Source organism: Schistocerca americana, chromosome 11, assembly GCF_021461395.2.
Source record: "Schistocerca americana isolate TAMUIC-IGC-003095 chromosome 11, iqSchAmer2.1, whole genome shotgun sequence".
NCBI classification, from domain to species: domain Eukaryota; kingdom Metazoa; phylum Arthropoda; class Insecta; order Orthoptera; family Acrididae; genus Schistocerca; species Schistocerca americana.
In genome coordinates, this window is record NC_060129.1 from 74,641,700 (window position 1) to 74,648,375 (window position 6,676).

The window sequence follows — 6,676 nt, forward strand, 5'->3', positions numbered from 1 at the left end:
ATTTTACAGGCGATAACATGGTATTTCGGTTGAATGAGACAAGTCACCTGGGCAGAAGCAGCGGGTGGCACACATAGCTGCCAGCACCTGTTAGTTGCCACTTGTAATTAATTAAATTGTAATATTTAATGTAACGGATCTCATAATTGCCTTATTACAGTGCTGAAGGATGCAACCCGTGAATTCGTCATCTGCGTTTCTACCTATGGCGATTCTCCAGTTTCTGTTTATTCATGCGTACCAAGTTCTTCTCTGCACCAATAGGCCCAGACCACAAAATTACACTGAGCCGTCCAAAACAATTTTTTTTTCTATTGTATTTCAATGCCCCATCTGGGGCGGGCTGGCAGCAGCGTTTGCGCTGCTCTCCAGCCAAAAGACATTAATCATACAACAGAACACATTTAAAATAACATAAAGGAGAGAATATGGCGTACATACATATAATAAGGGGGAACATCATGGAAGATAACAGAGGAAAGGGGGTCGACTGAAAAATGGAGATAAAAACCGTAACAAATTAGCGCACAGAAAACAAAACAACATGCTGGATCATAAATGTATGGACGGACCATGTAGCACATAACAATCACTGACAATGACACTATGTACAAGTCCAGCACACAATCAAAATCACACCTCTTGACCTACAGGAGAACAGCAGCAAACACAACACTGATGCACTACACTGATGACGACGACAGAGAGCATCTGCCAGGGGCATACATATGAGGAAGGACGGACGAAGAAGGGAAGAAGGGAGGGAGGGGAAAAGAGAGCAGAGAAGGGAGTGAGGGGAGGACATGGGGGTTACAGTTGGAAGGAAGCGTAGATGTCACAGCAAAGTTCAAAATCTGGGAGGTGCTAGAAATTGCCCTGATGAAGGAGATGGAGGATGTGATGGTTAAGAGAGGGAGGGATATAGCGATAAAGTCGCGGCAATGGGCGAGGGGTGGAGAGGAAGGAGGAAACCAGGGGGTGAGAAGGAACAAGCCTGTGGACAGTGTAAAGGATGTGTAAATGTTGGAGGAGAAGGAGGAGGTGGGGGAAGAGGATGAGGTCATATCCAAAACTTTCATTACCCCTCAATAACTTTTTTCCTTTTTGGTTCCTTTATTCTTATTTCATTCCTCACACGAGATGGGCCTGCAGCGGCCTACATATGTGGTTCTTCAGCCAAATGGTACAACATTAGATACAATAGAAAACAATAGAAAATATATGTAGGGAAAAACATGGTGACAATATGTAACACTATAGAAATGAAGTCGTTCGTCTGTAGGCTTGGTATACACAAATGAGGTCAACAGTTAAAAAAAATGTAGACATCCAGTTGGAGACACAAACGTAGAAGGACACCGAAAAACACTGTTGAAGAAACAGTGGTGCACTGAACCACTGTGGTGAGGATCATCAGCGAAAAGGTAACCAACACACTGAAGAAGGGGGGGGCTGCCACTGAATGTAGGGAAAAGGCATGAGGGAAGGAGAAGGGGAAGGAGCCAGTGCGAGAGAGAAGGGTGGGGTGAGGGGAGAGGGTAGGTGTTGGAAGCCCTGGGAGGAGAAGTGGAGGAAGAGGGAGACAAGGGAGAGGGGAGAAAGGAAGGTTGATAGAAGAGAGGGAGACCAGGAGGAAAAAAGGGGGAGACGGAGAGGGGGTTAGAGCTGGTAGGATGGCTAGATGGGGGAACAAAGACATCACAGGGAGGGGAAGTCGGCAGAAACCACACTGGGCGAGAGTGTGGAGAGTGTGAAGATGAAGAGCAGGCAGGACGCAAGAATACAGGCATGGCAGTGGGACAGGGTGGGCGCAGAGGCGAGAGACAAGTGGGTGTGGAGGATCGAGTCCGCAGGGGGTGTAAAGAATTTGTTTGAGGAAAAGGAGAAGGTGCGGGAAGGGAATCAAGTCAGAAAGGATCCACATGGGGGATGGGAGGCGGATGCAATAGGCAGGGCAGAGCACATGGCATTCAAGGATTTGGATGGACTTATAGTATGTGGGAGGGGCGGAAACCCAGGTGGGATAGGCATAGCAGAGGATGGGGCAGATGAGGGATTGATAAGTGTGGAAGAGAGTGGAGAAGTTGTAACCCCATGTTTGGGTGGAGAAGAGTTTAAGGAGACAGAGGCAGGTACGGGCCTCATCTTGGACTGCCCAGAGATGGGAGTCCAGGAATGGCGGCAGTTGAGGGTGACACCGAGATACTTGAGAGTTTGGGGTGAGGTTGATGGGGTGGCAATATATGGTTAGGAAAAAATCTAGGAGACGGAAGATAGGGGTGGTGTTCCCTACCATGATTGCCCGGGTTTTGGAAGGATTGATCATAAGCAACCACTGGTTACATCAAGCGGTGAATTGGTCAAGGTGGGATTGAAGAAGGCATTGGGAGCATTGGAGGGTGAGGCCGAGGGCAAGGAAGGCAGTCTCCTCAGCAAATTGGAGAAGTTGGATGGGGTGGGGTGATGGCATGTTCGCCTTATAGAGGAGGTAAAGAAGAGGAGAGATGATGGAGCCCTGGGTCACACTGGCGAAAGGGTAGAAGATATAAGAGTCAGTATTGTGGATGGTAACATAGGAGGGTGGTGGGAGACGAAGGAGGCGACCAGACAGGCATAACTGATGTGAAGGGCGAAGGTTTGGAGCTTGAAAAGGAGACCGGAATGCCAGACATGGTATATGCAAGTTTAAGGTCAAGGAACATGAAGGTGCTGGAGCGATGGGAATTTAGTAGGCTGTCGAGGAGGTGCGAATGCCAGACACGGTTGTACGCACGTTTGAGGTCAAGGGACATGAAGACAGTGGAGCGATGGGAATTTAGTTGGCCGGAGAGGAGGTGGGTGAGATGGAGGAGGAGGTCATCAACAGAGAAGGAGGTTTGGAAGCCACATTGGATAGAGGGAAGGAGACAATGCAGGTGGAAGTGCTGGTGAATTCTTCAAGTGAAGATGGACTCCAAGTTATTGCTGAAGAGTGAGGGGATGGTAGGAGGAGCCATCAGTGGGTGGTTTGGTAGGATTGACGAACATCAGGATCCGGGAGGTTTTCTACAAGTTGCGGTAGTAGCCGATCATGAGGACCACATTATTGAGCACAGCCAGGATGGTGAGGAAAGATATGGGTGCCTCACAGAGATAGTGGTAGGTGACAGGGTCGTGACCAGGAATGGTGTAACGTTTAGTGTGAAGTGTGGCTATGGTGTCTTGTGTGGTGATGGGAATGTTAAGAGGTGTGTGTGGGATGTGGTCCAAGTACTGGAAGCTAAGGGCATGCGGGGGACCAGAGGTGTCAGTACAATCACAGACATCTGGGATGAGGGAGTAATCAAAGATGGGATCATCAGGAATAGTAAGGATATTGGACAGGTAGGAAGCAAAATGATTGGCCTTACTGAGGTTGTCAGGAAAAGGTTGATCATCATGGAGGAGGGGATACTGCGGGGAGGGATTAGATCCAGTAAGGCGATGGAAGGCTGACCAGTACTTGGATGATGTGATAGGGAGAGTATCACTTAGGTGGGTGCTGGTGCCAGTCCCAGCGTTTTTTGGCAGCGAGCAAATTTCGGATCCCACCCTAGAGTTGCCAGTGGCGATGGAGTGTGTCCCAGTCCCATGTGTGGAGAAAGTCATGGTAGAGACGGCAGGGTTCATGAAGGAGAAGGATGGCCTGTGGGGGTTAAGTGGGGCAGTGCAGGTGAATGAAGGTAATGGGGAAATGAGCTTCAACAGCCTCAGACAGGGTTTGGTGGAGAAAGCAGGTAGCATGGGTGACATCATCAGGATGCTGGAAGGCCAGAGGGTGGTCATCAAACCGGGTACCTAGGGTCGCCCGGTAGGCATTCTATTTAGCACGAGAGTAGTCGTGGACGAACTTTTGGGGAGGGTCGGTGCATGGAGCGAGGCGTGGGTTTCACCCATCTGTCACGATAAGGACAGGGAGATGGATGCTACCAATAGGGTCGAGAACATCCACTGTAAGGCCAGGACTATGTTGGGAGTGGTATTAGATTCGGGGAAGGTGTGGTGGGGGATGGGAAGGAAATCAGCTTGAAGTGAGGTGAGGAACTGATGCCACCATCCCAGCTCGGCGGTGGTACAACTGCAGATGTTTATGTTGGCGGCAATCACGTAGGAGGAGAAGGTGCAGTCAATGTGGGAAAGGATGTTAAATGGTATGGGGCCAGTGGCACGGACATAGATGGTGGCACAGGTTATGGTGAGGCCAGGGAAAAAGAGGCTGAGGTTAAAATGTTCAGTGGGGTCACGAAGGAGGATTTGGAGCCAAACAGGGACCTGGCGTAGGTGGCTGATGGCAACTCTGCCACGTGCAATCAGGAAGGGATTATCGGAGCAGTGAATGAAGTAGGGTGAAGTGCTTATGATACGCGGGGACTGGAGAAAAGTTTTATTGATGAGGAAGGCATCCACGTAGGGGGTCAGGAGGGTGTGCATGAGGAGATGGTTGTTGGTAGCTAGAGAATGGATGTTACTGAACAAGATACGATGCTGCCATGACATGGTGAGGTTTAAGCTAGGATGTTGAGACGGGAGACCGGCTTGGGGAAATAACACAGCTCGCTACGTATTGCTCACAGGGGCATAGTGAGGATAAGATTAGAATAATTGCTCCACACATTCAAAAAATCCATCTTCCCGCACCCCATGTGTGAATCGAGCAGGAAAAAGCCCTAACAACAGGTACAATGGGACGTACCCCCTGACATGCATCTCACAGTCATTTGTAGAGTATAACTGTTGATTTTACTTATGGTCGTAGTTATTGTACTAGTTCAGAATTAACTAACCTACTGCAAGAATTTCCAAAAGTTTGCATTGAAAACTTGGAGTAGCTACGAGTTTGCATTTGGTACATGTTAGCTCATATGTTTCTGTATACGGAAGGCAGATAATATAGTGAAGTAGAAGGATCACCAATACATAGACAGGAAAGAAAATACCAACACCAAGAAGGCGTTGTGCATTATAAACAAAAGCTGACAGGTGTGTTTCTACGTCTGAAAGATTATGTCTTTTCAGATTGCGTCACAGTCGCATAAGGGTGGTGCTAGTAGCTTCAGTTACCTCTGCTATTGGGTGTGCTGAATTGATGTTAGTCAAGAATGCCTTTCAAAACTGGTTCAAATGGCTGTAAGCACTATAGGACTTAACATCTGAGGCCATCAGTCCCCTAGACTCAGAACTACTTAAATCTAACTAACCTAAGGACATCACACACATCCATTCCCGAGGCAGGATTCGAATCTGCGACCATAGCAGCAGCGTGGTTCTGGACTTAAGCGCCTGGAACCGCTCGGCCGCAGCGGCCAACAACAATGCCTTTAAGGAGACAAAGATGCCATTATCAATGTCTCACTGAGTTTCAATGAGGCTGTATTATAGGGCTACGCAAAGCTGGATGTTCTGTCTGTGATACTGCAAAAAGACTAAGCTGGAAAGTGCTCACTGTACATTATTGCTGTCAGCAGTGGTCACGAAAATGTAGTCACAAGAAAAATGAGCTCCAGACAGGCACATTGGCACTTTCTAGAGGGATGACCATCGTGTTTGGCGTATGGTTATGGCGCAGCGTATTGCGTCTGCCCCAGGAGTGTAAGGAGCAGTTGGCACTATAGTGACACAACGAACTGTTAGAAACCAGTTGCCTCAAGAACAGCTCCGAGCCAGGCGCCTTGTAATGTGCACTCCACTGAACCCAAACCATCGCCATTTGCGACTTAATTAGTGTCAAGCAAGAGCTCATTGGATGGCAGGGTGCAGTTTGCTGTGTTTCCTCATGAGAGTTTCTTGTGTCGGTCGGTGCCAGTGATGGCCGTGTGTTGTTTAGGACTCGGCCAGCTGACGACCAGCAACCAACCTGTCAGTGTGATAGGCACAATAGACCTATACTTGGAGCTTTTGTCTGGAGTGCGACTTCGTATCACAGCAGGAGCACTCTCGTGGTTATCCCACGCATTCCGGCCGCAAATTTGTATGTAAGTCCGGTGATTCGATCTGTTGTGGTGCCATTCATGAAGAACATTCCAGTGGGTGTTTTCCAACAAGATAACACTCGACCGCACACAGCTATTGTAGCTCAATACACTGTTCAGAGAATCGACATGTTGCTTTAGCGTGTTCCACCACCGATCTGTCTGATCGAGCACATATGAGACATCATCGGACGACAGATCCAGTGCTATCCACAACCAGCATTAACCATACCGTTATTGACCGACCCAGTGCAACAGACATGGAACTCCACCCCATAAACTATAAACTGACACCTGAGACCTGCACAACACAATACATCTACGTTTTCATGGTTTCAATCAACATTTTGGAACTTACGCTGGTTAATAGTGTACTATCCCTTTGATTTGCGGCAGCTTATCTTGCACTTAAATTAACCTATGACCTTGCAGTGTTAATCACTGAAATATGTCACCAAAGCAAGTTTAGCCAAGAAATTTCATTACTCCACAGTAATTATTATTTGTTGGTGCGATTTTTTCTTCTGTCAGCTATTTAACATTCTCTCTGTTCAACATCTGGACTCAATAAAGGGACATAGATGGTTAATTTACAGCCTTTCCCAATCGTACTTCACGACATCTTCTCGCTTGCAAAAGGATGCGCAAAGTATATTCACGTAAAAGCTTGAAAATTAACAGCAGTTTCC